The following is a 21,298-nucleotide window of genomic DNA, read 5'->3' as shown; positions in this document are numbered from 1 at the left end:
TTGAGTGAAAACCTATCTCATTTAGAAAGGGAGAAGACCAAAGTAAAGAGTAAAGCTAAATCTGGGATAGGGTGATGTTAGATATTTTAGGGTTGGCACAGTGATGTTTTTCTTTTCATCCACATCATGAATTGTTCGTGTTTTTGTATCACTTCATTACAGTCACAGAGTAATGTGCTCTAGCTGTTGGTCAGGTCAGCTCCTAACAATATCAAGGCCTACCTGTCAGAGTCCAGCAAGTCCTGAATTTTTAGGGGCTAATTTTCCTTTCCTCATGGATGAACTATATAATAAAAAGCACATAGTCATAATAAATAGCACATTAAAATAAAATCAAAGAACCATGGTGATATAATTTAATTTACAACATTACATTTTGTACATTAAAACAAAGCAACTCTTCTATGCTATTTTTTTCCCTTACTGTTGTCCACAATATAAAGATATATAAAGTACTGTATGATCTAGCAGAGAATGCTGGGGGGAAATTTTATAGTAAGATTGTGACTAGATCTCATGTTTGAACAATCAATACAATCCAAAGTGTGGTCTAATGATCACAGCCCCTCATGAAAAACAATTTATCATTGAAAAGTAATAGCTTTCTAATAATGTGACAAATATTATTCCTAAATCTCAAAGTCAGCAATAAAGTTTGAGGTCCTCTATTTATATTCTAATCTTTCACTAGGTTCTACACTATCAATTTACTAAGTTTCATGTTAACCTTGGAGAGTTAAAGGACGCTCTTTGGAGTAAATCAGCTGTTTGTCCTTCAGAACAGTGAATTCAAGTGAAATACAAACCCATGAGAAGACCTACTTTTAAAACAGAGCCACTGCATTATAATTTGCATATTCCTTTATTTTTTTAAAGAAATTTGCTTATTTCCATTCATATTATTTTATTAATGTAACCTGACATCACCATTACTGATGAATTTGTATCACTGGTGAAAAACATATATATGCCAGTGTAGGCTTAGACTTCAGTTCACTTCAAAAAATAATTCTACATGCAAGTTACACAACAACGTGTGTAATGAAGCAGATCCATGTTGTTGAAATGATGTCAGAATAGCCTGAGCATTGTTTTCCCTCACTAAAGTTGCATTGGATAACATATATGTTTTGCACACTAAATAACACTAAAAGACTGCTTAATAGTATCAGTTTACATTGTCAAATTCATTCTAAATAATACATAAAATTAACTAAAAAATTTATTAACATTTTTAAAAGTATAAGTACATGTATGAGAGCTAATGTTACTAAGCCAATATCCCATAATATGTATGTTTTGTAATATTCTCTTAGAGCAAATACCTCTGCTTTACCCTTACTTACGTAAGGTTGACTTAGCCATTAATAAATTATTCTTCCATATAAGTTGTAGATACATTATGTTAGGTTTATATCTCAAATTGGAAATGTCACTGGAGGACAATGAGTCATCCAGGATAACTGACTGATTTATAATGGTTAGCCATTTCTTCTAAAAACAGGGAATGTTTCTGGAAAAATTAAGATCTTCTTTTACTTCCTTAATTATTTCTACAGTTTTTTTTCCATATTGTACACTAGATAAATTACCATATAAATTGAAGTTTTTGTTGTGAGTGTGATGGTGTCCCTATTTTGAATTTTCTAGTTGGTGCAAAGAATATGAAGGGTCTAAGATTTTTACCCAGTATACAAGCTAACAAGTTAGCCTACCACACTTTAATGGATGCCCACAGGAAAAACCTGACTCTTGGTTCAGAGACCAAGGGTAATTTATTACTCACAGCAATAACATTAGCCAGAATATTAGTTTTTTGCCCCGGTCCTCTGAGCTCCAATTACCATGGGGAAATGAGAAGAGGACCAGAGGAAGGAACTTTGAGGACAGAGAACGCACACCTTTTATAATGGAAAATAAACAAGTCTGTGCTATTCTAAGTACAAATATCCTTGAAAAGATAGCCTAGAACAAAGGCAGCCTTGCCTTTGCCCACAATATAGATGAGAGAGCCATAGAGAGGCGCCTCTCTTTATTTGGTTATTTCTGCAGTACACAAATATTACTGGTTCTCAAAGGTTGATTGTGTGTCCAGGCAACTTATAAGACTCTCATTTGTTCCTATAGTTTGTATGCTGATTCTGTTGTTTGCTTTCCCTTAGGTAGATGATTAAACATCTATATATACCAACAATTGTATGCTTTCTTTTCTAGTCCTTGCAACTCTTCATTCATTTTCCCTCTTTTAACATTAGGCAGAACTTCCAGGGGTCTATTAAATGTGGCTTTGTCACTGATCTTAAAAAAAAAATCTACAGGTGTCTAAAATTTCTCTGTCAGATATAATGTTTGTTATTGGGTTTCTTGTACCATTTTTATTAAGTTAAGGAAGTTTTCTTCCAGCCTTCATTTATTGAATTTTTTAAATAAATAGATGCTATGTTTGGTAATATTAATTCCAAAAGAACGTTTTTCTATTAATAGACTGAACATTGTCGATAGATTTTTCTGATACTGAACCATTCTTATATTCATAAGCAATCATGTGATTAAATAAAACTGTAGGATTTGGTAAGCTTATGCATTATTTTAAAATCTATATTCCTAAGTGAAATGGGCCTGCATTATTTTGTCATTACCCTTATGGTAATCAGGAGTACACTAGCTTCATAAAATGAACTGGGCATCTTTACCTCTTATTCTAGTTTGTGAAACAATTTGTATAATGTAGGAATTTAATATTATTTGAAAGTTTGTATGAATTCACTTCAAAGCCTTCTGAGACTGGCTTTTTGTTTTGTTTATGTCTAGGGGCAATCTTGGCTATTTTAATTTTGTTTAAAATTTATTGTTATGTTTTGGAACAGGACATTTTGACAGCATGTATTTTTCCATAATTTATGCACTTTTCAAAGTTTTAAAATTTGTTAGTGTATATCGGAACTTATATATGACCATGGAACTATCAAAAGTAGTAAGAATAGGACAAATTAGGGGCGCCTGGGTGGCTCAGTCGGTTGGGCGTCCGACTTCGGTTCAGGTCACGATCTCGCGGTCCGTGAGTTCGAGCCCCGCGTCGGGCTCTAGGCTGATGGCTCAGAGCCTGGAGCCTGCTTCCTTTCCGATTCTGTGTCTCCCTCTCTCTCTGCCCCTCCCCCGTTCATGCTCTGTCTCTCTCTGTCTCAAAAATAAATAAAACGTTAAAAAAAAAAAAAAAAGAATAGGACAAATTAGCAGAAGGGTTTAAATAAACTCCTTCAAGGAGGAAAAATGAAAATGGATGTGTACTTAACAGTACATTCAAAAGTGACTGAATAGATTAATGGTCTACATGTGAAAGATAAACTATAAGACAATAGAAGAAAACAAAACCGGGTATCTTTATGATCTGTAGGCAGGAAAGTACTTTAAAAACAAAACTTCAGAGTCAGAAATCATAGGACAAAACTTCGATGAATGTCATTACATCAAAAGTAAGGATAGTTCTTCAGGGGAGGACACAAGAAACAAAATGAATAGATGGATGACACAGTGGGAGAAGGTGTATAAATGAAAGAGAGATTTAATGTATTAAAAAAGAAGACATGCGTGTTAACATAAAGCTAAGCAAAGAGAAGCTTTCAAAAACCCACAGCAAACATAATGTTTACTGAGGAATGTTAGAAGCATTTTCTTTTTTAAATGAGAGTTGAGCAATGATGCCTGCAAGTTGTGTTTGGGTTTGCAGGCACACAACATTGAATGCATCAAACTAAAATCCCAGTCCTCATGAGGTTTTTGTCACTTTGGGTCTTTCATTAATGGATATTGTCGCTTGAACTTGTACCTGATGGGGAGATGTTGGTCAAAGGGTGCAAACTTTCACTTATAAAATGAATAGCTTTGGGGGATTTAATGTACAGTATGGTGATTATAGTTAACCATAGTGCGTTGTATCCTTGAAACTTGCTAAGAGAGTATATCTTAAGTGTTCTCACCCCAAGAAAAAAGGTACCTGTAAGAAGTGATGAAGGTGTTAATTAGCTTGACTGTGGCAATCATCTCACAATTCATGTGTATATTAAATCATAACATTGTACACTTTAAGACAAAAACATCACATCATACAACCTAAATGTATACAATTTTTACTTGTCCATCATGCCTCACTAAAGCTGAGAGGGAAAATGAAAAAAATATATATATTTTTAAAACATTTGTTTAAATAGTTCAGGAAACCCTGGATTTTATTATTTATACCTAGAAAGATTCAGGGAGGGTTTTTTTTCAAAAATTAACCATATTTTTAATAAGCTTGTATAGAAGGACATCATGAAATAAGCACACATGATGGAACACTGGGTAAAGAGTCCATTGACTAACTTAGATTATTGAGCACCTATTGACTTAAAGTAGTATTCCATTACAGAATCTATAATAATTTAGTCGTTTTTTTTTTCTTGACTATTCATTCTGCCTTTTCTGACCATAGCCTAATGTAGTGTCACCATGGGATTCTGAGTAAGAAGCTGATTTTCAGAAGAGTTATGAATCAAGGAAACAAGTTTTCTATAAATTAGTTAATTTAAATTCCATAAGATTCAGTAAGTCAGAAAACGTTAATGGATATTTTTGTTAAATACAGTGCTGTTATACATTGGGTCAACTAATAACAAAACCTGTATCAAAGTGATTTTTGTGAGTAACAAACATCCAGATCCTCTGAGACTGTATATTATCATCTAGAAATAGAGGTAGCACTTTGTTCTTTTAAAGAAGCTTCAAATAATAGTCCCTAATGAGTAATGAACAGAGGAGATAAAACAATTAGATTTTTATCTTTTTACCATTGAGTTAAACTTACATTGTAAATTTTGACTTTTAGGCATAGAAGAGTAGAAAATAAGGCAAAAGTTAAAAAAAAGTAATATAAATGAGTCACCAAAAATTAGATTTCATCAACTGACTAAAGTAGTTTATCATCTTTAGTATGTTTATAACAAGCTAAAGAAAAACTGTTCTGCTATCAGGGAAAAATTTTTGTTACTGGCATTGTTTGTTTCTATTTATTTTTGAACCTCAAAAAACAACATTCACTGTATTGGTTGAATTAATTGAATAATTACTAGTAGGTGATGTTCATGTTATCTGTGATCAGAAAGAAAAGAATGTACTGATTTTTTTTTTTTATCTAATTGAGTTCTGTTTTCATTACTCTGATATTTTAGGAAAGGCCTAGTGGAGATAATCAGAATCTGTACTGACTTGTGTTAAGATCTGAAGTCTAATAAGCTTATCTGAAGTTACTGGTAAATCCCAGTGACTTAAAATACATGATCACCTTTAATTTAGTGTTTACAATGTACATGCTAGTTTTTTAGTCAAATCTTGGGTCAGAGCGCATCTGATTATTTTTTAGCAGAAGCTTTGTGGTATATTTTGTCTTTAACATTTCCTGCATATGTATTTTTTTATAGTTCACTGGAATGGTTGACACTGATTTTTCCCACCTGGTTACAAAAGAATGGGAAAAGTGAGATCAACAGAGATTACGTGAAGAAAACAAAAAGCTACAATGTATCACATTGTCAGTTAAAGATCAATTGTATCCTTAAATGAGATCCAGAGAAACAGAGTGCAGAGAATCAATACCAGACAGTCATTATATCAATATTATAGAACCAGCTGATGGCTTATAGGATCTATAATTTAATATACAGCAGAGAAATTTAAATGATTAAGGACTCTGACATCACTTTCTTGCCCTCAACAAGGGACGTTAACAAAAAAGGTCAAGTTGAGGTGTGATAAAAACAGATGGTACTTTCCTGGCAGTCCAAAGTACACTGGTTTACCGTTATATATGGATATGGAAAATTCTAATTTACTGGAGTGGATACGAAAGTAAGACAATATATGAGACCTGACAGTCTGCAAAAAGTCCTTTTGTTCACCTCCTCCACTGTTCTAGCATCTTCTCCTTCCTCCCTTGCATCCATATTGTTCCTATGGGAGGTGTCACACTTTTATATAATCAGGTTACTTTAGGCAAAATTGATGAATTCAATGGAGGGCATCAGATCCAACCTTTCCCTTAGAGTAATAATTCCTTTCTCTAGGATTTGTAGGCTCAGACTTTTAAAAGATCTGAGGCAGTCTCTTGGATAACTGAAGTTAAGAAGATATAAGATCTGTAAGTCGAAAGCTGTTAGAGGTCATGTGGATAGATTAGGTATGTGTAGATAGCAAAAGAAATCATGCCAACATGCACAGTGGAAAAGACTTTACTCCCTAGGAGCAGTTCTCTTGGCCAAGGATGCTTATCTAGACTTCTACTTCCAGAGAATAGAAGCATGTCATTCCTCTACTGGTATCCAAAATTATCAATGAAAAGAAGTTTTAATGATTGTATCCTTTTCCAGTAAACCAGCAGGGGTACATCTGAATGTATTTCTAGTTCAATAGAAGTAAAAACTCCATCGCTGGATTTTGCCTCCACCAAAGGCTTATGAACAAATTCAGGATGATCTAATGTATAAGAATAAATGTAGAAGGTCTCAGGTGGTCCTTTTTTTTCTTTAAAGGAATAGTGCTATTGTTGAAATTAGAGTCAGCAGGGAGCTGGTGCTGATATGGGGTTAAAAGCATCATCCAATACTGGGTAATCAATGGGTATTAGGTCAAGTTATGGTCTTACAGTGTTTTGCTGGCTTGAAAGTACTGTAGGTGAAAGAAACACAGGACAGCTTAGTTACAAATTGCACTTTATACAATACGTAAAGAAAATCCTTACAAGGAGACTTTAGAGTTGCCTGGCTTTTCCTAATTTAGTACTCAAAAACACTTAGAGGCTATATTGACAATTGAAAACATAGACTGGGAAGCAATCCAATGCTTAATTGTAGTTTCACATTAAATTTTATTAGATCTAGTGAGTATTTCAGTTAAATCAGTATGATAATATTATAAAGACTGGACAGTTCAGATGACTTCCTATGCATGGTAATCTAGGGGAAAAAACAAACTGTACTGATAGGAAGAAGAAAAGAAAGCTTTAAAAAACAAGCAATTTTGCCACTAAATGTGGAACAGCATTTAACAGTTCCTTCTTAAAACCCTACATTTTTTGAGGAAGAAAAAATCGGGAAAATGAAACAAAGGTTTTTCCTGGCATAAAATTTATTTCTCTCTTATTGTAAGTTTTCACAATTAACATAGATCAGAACTGTTCCAGATCTATTTAACCTGTATAAATGCTCACCTAAAACTCTATTATAATTACCTAGTTGTGAAAAATATTTATTTCCAATAGATATCAAAAAATTGACTCAAATTTGTATGTGAAGAAAATACTCAAGAGGTATGAATTCTTGGCAGGCTTAATGTTTAAAGTAGTAATACCTCTGTATGCATCAAAAAGAACAACAAAATCTTGTTACGCAAGTGAATATTTTTAATACAAATCATCAGAGCTACCATTGAGGAACGTTCCTTTAATGTCCATTGTCTTAACTTAATTCTCACAAGCATAAAAAGTACAACTCCCATGTTACAGAATAGTACATATAAAGTTAAAAAAAAAAAACCACTTGCTTTACAACCCACTTTTTCAATAAGCATTTTTAATGTATTTGTTTTATATGAACTGTGCTATAGATTAAATAACAAAATTAATAACTGTTCTTTCCATTGAAGGTCCCTAAAAGTGGTACATCATATATCTCTGGCAAGAATTGAACCTGGTTGTCTATGACCCAACATCCTTGATCCTTGTGCAGTGTTCTAAAATCTTCCTCCTACTTGTTCCCCTCCCCTGACACCAAAAAAATTAAAACACAAAGTGTGACATGGGGTAAGTGAAATCAGACCTAATTCTAAAGGAAGTTTTCCCATTTTGCTATATCAGTATGTGGGATTCTTGGGTTTTAAGAGAATAAAAGGTCAGCAGTAAGGCCAATGAATCGAAAATCTTCTGTCAGATAAGATGAGCAGTGTGCAATGGGACCTCTGATAGATGGGAATAAATAGAAGGCATTAGATCATTTGCTCTCTGAGCACTTTCCAAAATATCTTTCTCCTAAGTTCTTAACCTGGTGTTTGCAATTCAAAAGGCACCATGATCTTGTAGACCTTTTCCAATTACAGATCTCATTTTTAGTCTTTGAATCATAAAAAAAAAACAAACCTTTTTTTATTTCCTGACCAATTCTCTACCATATCCAAACTCCCTGTAAGGTGCTATATCATCTAAAAGGCTATATTCTTTCTGAAATAAATTTTCTTTGAGGTCTCTTGTTAATTTTCTTCCCTAGACCAAATCCCATTTATTAAAAGTGTTCCAACAGTGTGAAAGCTTTTCTGGGAGATCCTGAAGAAGATAATTTTCATACAGATAAAATGGCTAAAGGAGATAAAAATAGAACCCTAGTTTGGTTGCCTCTTCAATTAGGTTGGTATGGTCTCCTTAGTTGTAATCTATTTAACTGCTTGCAAAGCTGTTATAAACCCAAACACCATAAAATGAACCTACAATTTGCAGAATTCTGTGACTTAAACTATGCTCTGCATCTAAAATGTCCTTAATGTGGGTTATACTGTAAGTGTCAAAGCAAAAGTAATTTATAAAAATGCACTAGCTTTCAATAAGTGAAAGTAACAGGGTTCTATTTTGTATATTAGTTTAACCTTTGAAAAATCCTAGGAGATCTTATTATCCATATTTCATAAGTAAGGAAAATGAGATAACATGCCAGACTCTCATAGTTAAAAAGTCATACAATTATTTAGTCTAAAGAAATATTCATCATGTGATAATACTGTTTCAAAAAAAAAAGATAATGTGATAATTTATGCGACCCAGTATAAGGCTACAAAAAACTAAAGTCTGTTGAGGTCATGTCTAGGTGCCCATCTGCTTTCACTATTTTGGCTGAAATAACTGCCAACCTCTTATATATTAGCCCACCACGCTCTCTGGTTTGCCAGTTTTAAAAATGCACTAATTTTAATTAACCTACTATTTCAGCCACTTATTTCTTAATTTATTCAGGCCATAAATATGATTTATGCTACAACTTTAGTATTTAGAAAGCATGGCCTTGAATTATTAAATTAAATTTAATACTACCTGACCTGTCTCCTGCATTTTATGACTTTTAATTAACTGCCCATTATTTTTTTAAATTTTATTTCACCAAAAATAAAATCCTTCCTTTTGAACATATAAAGTCAGCCCAGTGCCTGTTACCTCTGCATGTAAGTGCTTTTTGATTTATAACCTCAGTAACCTAAATGAATCTGGATCACTTAATAAATTCTCTTTTTAAATTTAATCATGCTTTTAGATAATACTCTGACATATAGGAACCTCTAGCAAATTTTGTTCTTTAAATTGAGAAAATGTTGTGACAGCTCTCTTCAAAACACTACCCTTATAAAGAGAAATAAGATTCTTATCCCTGGCTTTTCTCTTTTAGAGACTGTAGCTTTTAAAACAATGTGAGGGTCTACATAGGCGATTGCCTTAGTCAAACGTGCTTTATTGACATGATACATTTTTCAGGGGAGCCATTCAATTCCTTTCTGGTTTTAAAAAAATTAAAGGAAATCACTAGTGACCACACCGATCCGTTCTATTTTCAAATACCTGCACTGTGATTTGGGACAGCTCTCTGTACTGATAGTAAAAAGTTCTCATCCCTTTCCCTCATGCCATACCCACACAAACAAACATACACAAATACACAGGTACAAACACAAATGCAACTTTGTGTGTGTGTATGTATGTATATATTCAGTCAGTGAATATATATACATAGCAGTGAATATATATGTATATACACACATATATATATATATATATATATATATATATATATATATATATATCTTTCCCACTTTATGCATGTGTGTATATAAGTACATATGCATATATGTAAATAAAACTAAATTTAATAGATTCACAAATATACATTAAATGGTATTCAACGGTTAAAAGAATTTTACATCTGAAATATCATAAGCCACATCGATTCATATATTTGGTTACGCAGTCTTGCACTCACACTTCCTGCAAAGCTATTGTTTGTAAAGCCACATTTCAACTCTGTAAGCACGTGGGGTGAGAGAAAAAGTAGAGCCTGAAAAACTGCAATAATTATAATTTTATGATGTTGGCTTCCCTGAGCCTGTCTCTAAGAACCATAATTAATGCAATACGTCCGTTAGCTTCTCTCAGGGGTAAAAGCAAGGATCTAATTGAAACCTTGTAAAGCGGTTTCACAAGTGAAATGGAAAGAATATGGGCATTTTACTTCCAGCCCCACCTTTACACAGTCACAGATTATTAATATTTCATAAAAATGTTGAAAACCTTCACGCTAGTATCACTACAACTGATGAATTTAGGTCAATAATGACAACTGAATCTTTAATTGGTAATGTTTAATAGAATTTCTTTTCTGGAATGAGGAGCTACAGATTCTGGAAATGATTCTATAATTAGTAACAGTCATTTTATGATTCTGGAGAACTTCTAGATCAGCATATATAAATTTAAGACAAAAGAAATAGTCCATATTCTAGTAAGTAACAAGCTGATTCATATAACGCTGGTACTGACAGCCTACCTAGATAAAATAAGCTAGGCTTATTATTCCAAAATAATCCATAGGTCAAAAAAGAAGTCATGGATATTAGACAATAAACTGAATGATTATGAAGATAAGCTCTTTATGCGAAAGGCCAGTGTACTTGTCTATACACTGAAGCCTGATCATGAAACAGGTACCGTTTGGCATATGGTAGATGCTGGGTAAATACTTTGCAGTTAATGAAAATAAGCCAGGCTTCCCCTACACTTACTGTGTCTGGCGTCACTCTTTGAACACTGTAAACAATGCAGGTAGGAGTCTCAGTTTTAATTATGAAAAACAGTACCTGTTTCTTCAGCTGCCCCCTCCAGTTTTCCTCCTCCTCCTCCTCCTCCTACCCATGCTGCAAAATAGGAAACCTGAATGCTGAGCTCTGCTTGTAATCTCTTTTTGAAGAATCTTTACCTGTTCTTGAGGTTTTTGGCACAGGTTTAAATCTTTCATACCCAGGAGGTGCTATCATCAAAAGAATTACATTCAGTTACTGTCGGATTCATTCACTGCGAAGTATTTACCCAGCATCTACCATATGCCAAACGGTACATGTTCGATGATCAGGCTTCAGTGTATAGACAAGAACACTGGCCTTTCGCATAAAGAGCTTATCTTCATAATCATTCAGTTTATTGTCTAATATCCATATGATTTCTTTTTTGACCTATGGATTATTTTGGAATACAGTTCCAAATTTCCAAATACATGGGAATTTTCTAGTCATTTTTTTGTTACTGATTTCTAGTTTAATTTTATTGTGTTAAGAGGATCTACCCTCTTTGATTTTAATGTTTTAAAGATGAGATTTACTCAAAACATGGTCAACTTTGTTAAATAATCCATGTGCGCTTGAATGTTTACATAATTGTATCAAGCAGTGTTTTAATATTTCCATTAGGTCAAGTTTGTCAGTATTATTTCTCAAATTTTCTATATTTTTTATTGTTTTCTTCTTTTTCTACTTGTTTGAGTAGTTGCTGAGGGAGGTATATTAACTCTCCTACTCCAATTATTGTCAATTTCTTCTTGGGATTCTGTCCTTTTTTTTCTTTGAGACTGTGTTATTAGGTCTGTACAAATTTAGAATTACAATTCCCTAGTGAATTTAACCATTTATTATTATAAAATATCTCTCTTATTAATACTAATATCTTTTGAATAAAATCTACTTAAACTGATATAAATATATTAACGGAGCTAAACCAGCTTTCTTTTGTTTAGTGGCACATATTAACTTATTGTGTTATGTAACTTTGGTATCTTTCTAAGTGTATCTTTTACATGCACAATGTAGTTAGATTTTGTTGAAATTTAAATCCCTTTTATCTTGAATTGATTAGCTCATTTGAATTTGGTAAAACTACCATTGTAGTGCATTTAAATCTACCATTTTATAATTCGCCTGAACTATGTTTCTTTTTCTTTCTTTTCTTCTCTTATGTTGATTAAATTTCATTACCCTATTTTTCCATTCTGTGCTTGCCAGTTACTCATTTTCTGTATGTTTTTTTATTGTTATCCTAGAAATTACATTATAAACTTTGGCTTATTGCATTCTTATATAAATTTGTACTTTAATTGGGGATTATGATGTGATTTTAGAAAGCATTTAACATACAAATATAATAGGTTTTACTTTTATATAAACATTTTAATATGTTTTAGCTATATTTAGTATAAAATCTTTGAATGTTAGGAATGGACTATTTACTTAAAGCATGAGATAGCTATATGCAAGAGTAAATTAACAGTACACAAATTATTGTGAAAGCCAGGATTAGATCTACTTTTTGTCACTTAGCAGGATACTGTGAGCTTTGTTTATTAGCTGTCACATATCCAAAAAATGACCTTAATTTTCATGTTTCATATGAATGTTCAGTATCCTGTTAGAAGTTGCAAGGTAAATAATAAAATCCCAAAATACTTAAAAGTAAATAAAATAATTATAACTTTAAAGAGTATAATAAGAAAATATTCTTATCTGGTCATAAAGAAAATGTTTTTAAAGTGCTCTCAGTTAAAGAAAAAGAAAAACAACAAAAAAAAAACTTTGGCAAGAATTTGGTTATTAACCTATAGCTTTCCACTATGCCGATACTAGGAAACTTCCAGAAATAATACCATGTATCCCAGTGTACTGTTGAGGGTATAGTTTTTAATTTTCCCTGAAAGATTTCCTTAATATAATATTATTTGTGGAGAAAGGCAATAGTATAGTGTGGCAGATGCTGTTGGTGCTCAGTCTGTATCCTCTCCACCTTGTCATTTCGGTAGATTTCTACACACTTTCAATAACCAGTATCTGAATCTCTTTGCCTCAAGGTGAATCTCTGTGGAAGCTTAAATTGCCGTACTGCAGACCTGGTGTCACAGAGAAGTCATGGCTCATCAAAACAATACCTACCAAAAATTGATCTCAGTTGGTACATAAATACCCCAACTCCCTCACCCAATAGGGACCATGACTTTGAGATTTCCTCATTTAGTTTAGGCTCCAGTTGCCTATGATGGTAACTTGTTTGGTAATGCATCCTTCATGAACTTATCCCCTTCTCTATCTCAATGTCCACTTATTTCTTGTATTTTCTGAAATATCTCACAAACAAACTACTGATACGTGCATCATTCTCTCAGTGTCAGTTTCTGGGGAACCCAGATTAAGGCACTTCGTACTAGAAGTGGTTTTAGGAAGCAGATCTTCAAGATAAAATTTTGAAATTTTGTCACTCAGTGAGTAGATGTTTCTAGGACCCCATTACTAGTAGTAAGTATGGTAATGAAAATTCCAGAGATGCTATAGCATTATAATAACCAAGCCATTTAGCTGTGGTGAATTGGGATACAAATGAAATAAAAGGCACTGGCTTGTGTAGTATCTCTTGAGATAGGAGACAATAATTATTGCAGGAGTGGTCGAATTTTTTGATCATTAAGTAATTAAAAAAAATACCCTGAAGGTCATGTCATCTGGTATGAAGAGGCAAGCCACAAGCTTTAGCAGCATTAAAGACTCACCCACACTGTATCTAGTGAGCACACCGAGCTCAATATCAGCCCCCAAAACAAAGGTATAAAGAAAGTGAAATTCACATCCTGGCAAGTCTTCTATATTCAAGTCAGAGCCATGATAAGGGAAGGAGGGGACTTTAAGACCCTAAATGAGATATCCAGGTAAAATGTTTGAGAACTCTGACCACTATTTCCTAGAACCCCCTGGGCTAGCAGAAATGGCACACTCTTCTTACCAGACAATAACAGCGTCCCTTCCTCTGGAGACCATGCAAAGACTTCAGCTGAGGCAGACCTTGTACAGTCAGAGCCGCTCCTAATTTCCCTCATTGTTTCTACACCAGTAATTGTGATTACAGCTCAGCAGGCCCCAGCTGGAGGAGTACTGGAACTGGCACATCAGGTAGCTATTGCTGCATAACAAATTCCTACAAACTTAGTGGCTTAAAATAACATATAATAACATAGTTTCTGTGAGTCAGTCTAGACATAGCTTAGTTAGATCACATTTGGTCTCTCACACAGCTGCTATCAAAATGTCAGCCCGGGCTTTGGTATCACCTGAGGCCTAACTGGGGAAGCAGCTTCTTCCAAGCTCATGTATTATGAGTAGCATTCAGATCCCGCAGGCTGCTGGACCATGATACCGCCTGCCTTGTACAATAAAAACAACAACACACACATACAACACAAAAACCTGAAAAACATGTGATCAAAAGGCTGATTTCAGCTACCACAATGCAACATCATAACCATAAAACCAATTTCAGGGAGTCTGTTCCAGAAGAGGCTGCATCCTCTCAAGGAATACTCTATAAAACAAAACAAGTATACCTAATACCAAATTTCATAATCTTTCCTCAAAGGGACCTAAAGGTCCCACTTTTATAGTTTGAAACATGTTATAAACTCTGGGCTAACAATATGCTAGGGAGTCCAAAATGTCATCACAGACCCCTAGTTAGGATGCAAGCATGTGGAGGTCGCATGATAGATGGAATACTGGCCTTTAGTCATATCATTGTGGATCCAGTGATTCCACAGAGCCCTCACCTCTGACATTTCTCAGTCCATGAATGCATAATCAGGATGAATTTACTTGGTTCACAGGGTTCCTATATCTGCAACCTGACCTGTAAAGGAGGACAATAATGGTAGGAAAGTTCAAATGAAAGCCTTCCAAGCAGGTTAGTAAAGTAACGGCAATGCTATATCCCAGGTAGAAGAAAATGGCAATGGCAAAAGCCTAAAGGATGTAATGGTGGCAGTTTTTATTTTAATTCTATTTAATTGATGGGTCTACATGTTGTCTCCCTTAAAAAAAAAAGAGCATGGCGAATGATAGCAAGTAGCACACACTTAACCAGGTGTTATTTCCAATCACAGCTGTGGTGCCAGATGTGGAAATTTACTAGAACAGATCAATACAGCCTTGAGCATTAGATATACAGTTATCGATCTGGCAAATGTGCTTTTTACCTCCAATACTAATCAGGAAAGAGGATTAGAAGCATTTTACATTCAGCTGGAATAGACATCAATATACACTAATGGTCTTGCCCCAAAATAGCATTAACTCTACTAATTTTAACCGAATATCATCGGAAGGAGTCTAGATCTTTTAACCATTAAATAGACTGTATAGTTGGCTCTCCATATCAATATCATATTAAAGAATTAATAATTAGGAGTTTTCTTTTTTTTAATTTTTTTTTTAATTTTTTTTTAACGTTTATTTATTTTTGAGACAGAGAGAGACAGAGCATGAATGGGGGAGGGTCAGAGAGAGAGGGAGACACAGAATCGGAAGCAGGCTCCAGGCTCTGAGCTGTCAGCACAGAGCCCGATGCGGGGCTCGAACTCACGGACCGTGAGATCATAACCTGAGCCAAAGTCGGACGCTTAACCGACCAAGCCACCCAGGCGCCCCAGGAGTTTTCTAAAGTAATTAAGAAAAGTAAGGTCATGGCCCATAGTCAGGAAGAATCCTGTCAAAGGATTAGTCAAACTGAGGGGAACATTAAACCTGTCTTGGTCAGGGCTCACAGAGTGAATGAGCAGTGCATCTCATGTAATATCACCTTGGATCTAAAGAACCCATTTTCAGAAAATGAAATGAATAATGAACATGTGAGTATGTAATTCTCTAGTCCCGGATATACCTCATCACTTAGAAGCTCTAAGCCTAATAGAAATGTTAGCATGGCCTCTTTAAATGCAGAGCTGAGACACCAGGTTGGGGATGATGCCATTTATGATTGAGTTGAGTGCTGCCCTTCAAGGTGTGGGATGTAGTTGAACCAATGACATTATATGGTGTTACAGCTCTCATAGAATAAATACATCTGAGCAACAGAAGATAGAAACTGGTTCTTCTCACCACACAGGAGCATGTGTCCTGTGCTCGCATTAGGACTTTGTACTTCCTCTGCCTATTACTTTAAGCTCTGCTGGACCAGAGGTCCTGGTTCCCTGGGAGGACTCTTCTAATAGGTAACACAGTAAAAGTTACAGAAAACCTAAATGCCCAACTGCTACCTGATCATTTGGGGTTTCTCCTAACTGAAGACTAGAAAGCATAATGAGCAAAATGTTACTAAGTTAGCAGGATTAATAGAATCTAAATATCATGAGGAGATGGGATTGCTGCTACAGGATGGAGGCAGGAGAATTATGACTAGAATTCAAGATATTCCCTGGGCAGTCTTCAGGTGCTTTTATGATGAGTGATATTCATTAATGGATAATTACAACAAGGATGCCTCACAAGGTCATGTTATCCAGGGACACAGATCCCTATGGGATGAAGGACTATGTTTACTTATGGGGCAAGACCAGTGAAGAGGCTGGCTGAGAGTGAAGGCAATATAGAAAATCATAGTTGGTGAGGGGGAGGGAATGTATTTCTCCCACTTCTCCTTTTATTATATTTTTTCAATGAAACTGTGACTGGCCACCATGAAAAACATTGATAATATTGAGATCTCCAGTGAATTTAACATGGGACATAGGGGGATGTGTCAAGGACAAGTAAAGAATTACAGATGACTTTGGTGCTCCATCCATGTTCCTTGGAGTCTTGTCATTTAAGTGCATACTAAGTGATTTCCAACTGTAAGCATTATGTCTTTGCCTAAAGTTTTCTCTGGAACCTTCTCTGCTCATGTTCACAGCAGATAGTGACAGAAAAATAACACTTCTAGGATCAGTCCTGTACCATTAACTCCAAGAATTAATTTAAAAATACCCCAGCTCCCATGGTCCCAAAAGGAGATGTCTCTGAGCCCTATAATCTGCAGTGGTTCTAGACTTCTAGTTGTCTGCAGTGGCAACTTGCTTGATTGAATCTTTGTCTCCAGGTCTGTCCCTCAGAAAATCTGATACAGACGGGTTTTCATCAAACAGAAGTTCTAAATTTCATTTGGAAACATCTCTTTGTAGTATCTTTCCCTTCTCTTTTCTTCTTCCCATTTTCCCCTCCTTCATTTTGCAAACAAAGTTTACGTTAGAACATAATTTATTTTTGCAACTTAATAGTGATAAATTTTAATAAAATTATCTACCAAAATTGTACAGTAATATTCATTTTACAGAGTATTTATCAGTAATAACTAGATAAGGTATCTAGTTTTATATTTGGAATGTACTAGACTCTCTTTAAAGAAAGAATTAAATATAATTAAATTATATTTAATTATAAGTATCTTGCTTTAATAGTAGCTTAAAGAAATGTATTTTATACTGACACCTAAAAATAGATATAGTTAACATTAATTGTGTAATTTTACATGATAATTTACACAGCACATGCTAAGAGTAGTTGGTGTTAAAATATATTCACTAAAAGACATGTATTTGAATTTTCACAGCAGTCTTATTTATAATAGCACCAAACTGAAGTTACCCAAATTGTTATTAAGACTAGAATAGATAAATACATTGTAGAATATTTGTCTAATATAATACCCTGCAGCAATAAAAATTAACAATATACAACTATTAGCAACAATATGAACTATTCCCACAAACATGGTTTGAAACCTCATTTAAAATGGAGTTAGGGGGCTGGGAGGAGGAGCTCTCATACCCTATCACTCATTGTCAGTTGCAGACCCCAACACCAAAAGACATACTTTGCACTCCCAACAGAAGAAGCCTACTTTACTACTCCAACAGGAGGCAGGAAGAATTTCTCCTTGCCCAGCAACAAGCTCAGCCAATAAGAAAAATATCACAATTCAGCCAATGAGAAACCGTCACCACCCTGAACTCTCACTCTCCTCTGATGGACTTGCATTCAAAGCAGCCCCTTCCAACTTCCTTCTTTTCTCTATAAAGTAACATTTCTCTCCTTTGATCTCTGGACTTGCCTACAGTTTGCCGTAGCTTGTATGTCTCAAATTTCGATCCCTATTCTATTCCTGAATAATCCATTTTGCTGGTAAAAATAATTGGTCATTCTACTTTTAAGGTCAACAGTGTTGAACACAAGAAGCCAGTCACACACACAAAAATACATAGTATCTTTTTTCCCCCCAAATAATCAATGTTGTCAGCACTCAGAATAGTAATTACTTGGGGAGGCAGGTAGAGATAGGAAGAGGGCATAACGAGGGCTTTTGGTATGTTGACAATGTTTTGTTTTTTGATGTAGTTATTGGTTATACAGGGGTGTTAAGTTTGTGAACGTTTAGTGAGCCTTATACTTATGCTATGTATACTTATGTGTATGTGTGTACACACAGTAATAAAAGGTTAAGAAAAATTAGAGTTAAAATCAAAGATCTTATTCTATAGGGTATCTGGCACAGCTAGCTTTTACAAACAGTAGAGTTCATTATTTAAATACATCAAAATATTTCCTTTGACATTCATCATGATTTCAACTGAAGTACTTTATTACTCCCAGGTAATTGAGTTCTATTGTATCATCATCTCTTGGGTAGTTTTGTGGTATTTGAAACTCCAACATCCATACAATATGCATCAGAATACTTTTTTTACTCAGTTAAAATTCATGACAGGCTTGACAGATTCTGATTCAAAACATTAAATGTATCCTTCAAATTAATTTCTCTGATATTACTTTGAAATGCTTTAAAATTGGCTTTCAACTTTTTAATTTCATTACATAAATCATAACAGACAGACAATATTTCCTGGATACTTATGATCTCATTATATCCTCTTTCTCTCTCTTTCTTCTTTTGACTTTTTTCTTATAGTTCAGAAAACTTTTCTTATCATTATACCTTAACATAAAATGATAAGCTTTATAATAGCTAATATTCTGCCTTGATAGAGATTTGAATGGTTATAACAATGGGGGAAAGGTGACTATAGTAGACAATAAAAGATGACTTTCTCCACATTCATAATCAAAGTCAGGCACACTTTGTTTACCGAAAATTATGTTTACCAATAACATAAAAACATGTTTATATTTAATCAAAAATCTATCTTGATTAATCCACCTTCTCAGTCATCATATATAAAGAAACTATCACAACCAAGTAATTGGATACTGCTCTCAAAGAGCTCATTGTCTAGTGGTAGATAGAGCAAAAATATGTCAACTATGTCTCAACTGTCTTATTAGAAGTATTAACTAGAGGGGTGCCTGGGTGGCTCAGTTGGTTAAGCGTCTGACTCTTGGTTTCAGCTCAGCTCATGATCTCACGGTTCTTGAGTTCAAGCCCCACGTCAGGCTCCGTACTGACACCTGAAGGCCTGGAGCCTGCTTCAGATTCTGTGTCTCCCTCTCTCATTCTGCCCTTACCCCGCTCGTACTCTCTCTCTCTCTCTCTCAAAAATAAACATTAAAAAAAGAAGTATTAACTAGAGTTTTAAGGACTTTCCAGGCAAGTACTGTTAAGCCTTTCAAGGGTAGTGAGAAATTTTATCAGAATTTATTTAGATATTGTAGCCAAGTTAGTGATTAGGGTCATTTTCTACTCATTCATTCATTCATTCATTCAAGTCCCGGGTTTTCTCTTCCACCCAAGGTCGGCTCCTAAGGCATTTTGTTTCCACCTGGAGAAGGCCACAGTAAATTTATGCTGCTTTCTGCACTTGCGATAAACACACATTCACTGACACAAGATCCAAGATTTATTTCCCTCCATTAGTATAACAAAGCCTTGATCTCCGATATTTTAAGTAGTATGTCATGCTCCTAATAAAGATGAAGGGGAAGCAAACAAGTAAATACTTTCCAGACAAAATGATAGGAGTTAAAACTGAGCTATGTAGAAAAGTTCCTGAAGAGATGAATGGGTGCTGACGGCAGAGTAGAGAGGAGGGTGGTGTTGGGGAAAGAGATCTGGGAAATTTTCACTGCAGTGACAAATTCCTTGGCCCTGGACTTCTTTCCTAAGTGGTAGGGACCTCTCAAAGAATAGCCCATGTAATACAGAGACGCATAAAGTGAGCTTTTTATGCCACTTGACCCTTTTTGCCCGAAGGAATGAACTTTGCTTTGCATCAGAGGATGCCTATAATCGTTTATATCCCATCACGTCCATTTGTCACTCTGGGAACCCAGCCACCATATTAGGAGACACAGAAGCCAGTGGTAGATATTCTGGTCAACGGTTTCAGCAAAGGTCTTGGCTAACAGCCATTAGCACCCATCAAATAAGTGAGTGAGCAAGTCTTTGGATGATATCAGAGCCACTCCAGCTGACATCTAGAAGAACAAGAATGAGCTATCCCCATTGAGTCCTGCCAAAACTACAGATTGCTGAGTATAATAAATATTTTGGGTGATTTAAAAAAAAAATCTGGCTATAGTAACTAGAATGATCAATATGACTATGTGAGGCAATGTAATTCTAAAATGAGACTCTGAAATATCTCCTGAAAGAGCTTAAACATTAAGAGGTCAATATAAGATAAGCACATGAATTTCTTCAATATATGAAGTTTATTGTCAAATTGGTTTCCATACAACACCCAGTGCTCATCCCAAAAGGTGCTCTCCTCAATACCCATCACCCACCCTCCCCTCCCTCCCACCCCCCATCAACCCACAGTTTGTTCTCAGTTTTTAAGAGTCTCTTATGCTTTGGCTCTCTTCCACTCTAACCTCTTTTTTTTTTCCTTCCCCTCCCCCATGGGTTTCTGTTAAGTTTCTCAGGATCCACATAAGAGTGAAACCATATGGTATCTGTCTTTCTCTGTATGGCTTATTTCACTTAGCATCACACTCTCCAGTTCCATCCACGTTGCTACAAAGGGCCATATTTCATTCTTTCTCATTGCTACATAGTGTTCCATTGTGTATATAAACCACAATTTCTTTATCCATTCATCAGTTGATGGACATTTAGGCTCTTTCCATAATTTGGCTATTGTTGAGAGTGCTGCTATAAACATTGGGGTACAAGTGCCCCTATGCATCAGTACTCCTGTATCCCTTGGGTAAATTCCTAGCAGAAGCACATGAATTTCTATAAGACAGAATATTATTTTTTAAATGTGTAATCATAAAAGCACAATGGTCATGAGGGTTGTTAGGCTGAGAAAGGAAACGTACCCATTTTGGAGTCAGGAAATACTTTGTAGCAGAGGTAGTATCTGAGATGTGTTACAAAGCATTTATTTCCAGGAAATGTGTGTTTTAATTCATGTACAAATTTTGTACTTTCATGGTAATTTGC

This window comes from Neofelis nebulosa, chromosome 9 (assembly GCF_028018385.1).
Source record: "Neofelis nebulosa isolate mNeoNeb1 chromosome 9, mNeoNeb1.pri, whole genome shotgun sequence".
Taxonomy (NCBI): Eukaryota; Metazoa; Chordata; class Mammalia; order Carnivora; family Felidae; genus Neofelis; species Neofelis nebulosa.
This window is presented reverse-complemented; position numbering follows the sequence as displayed.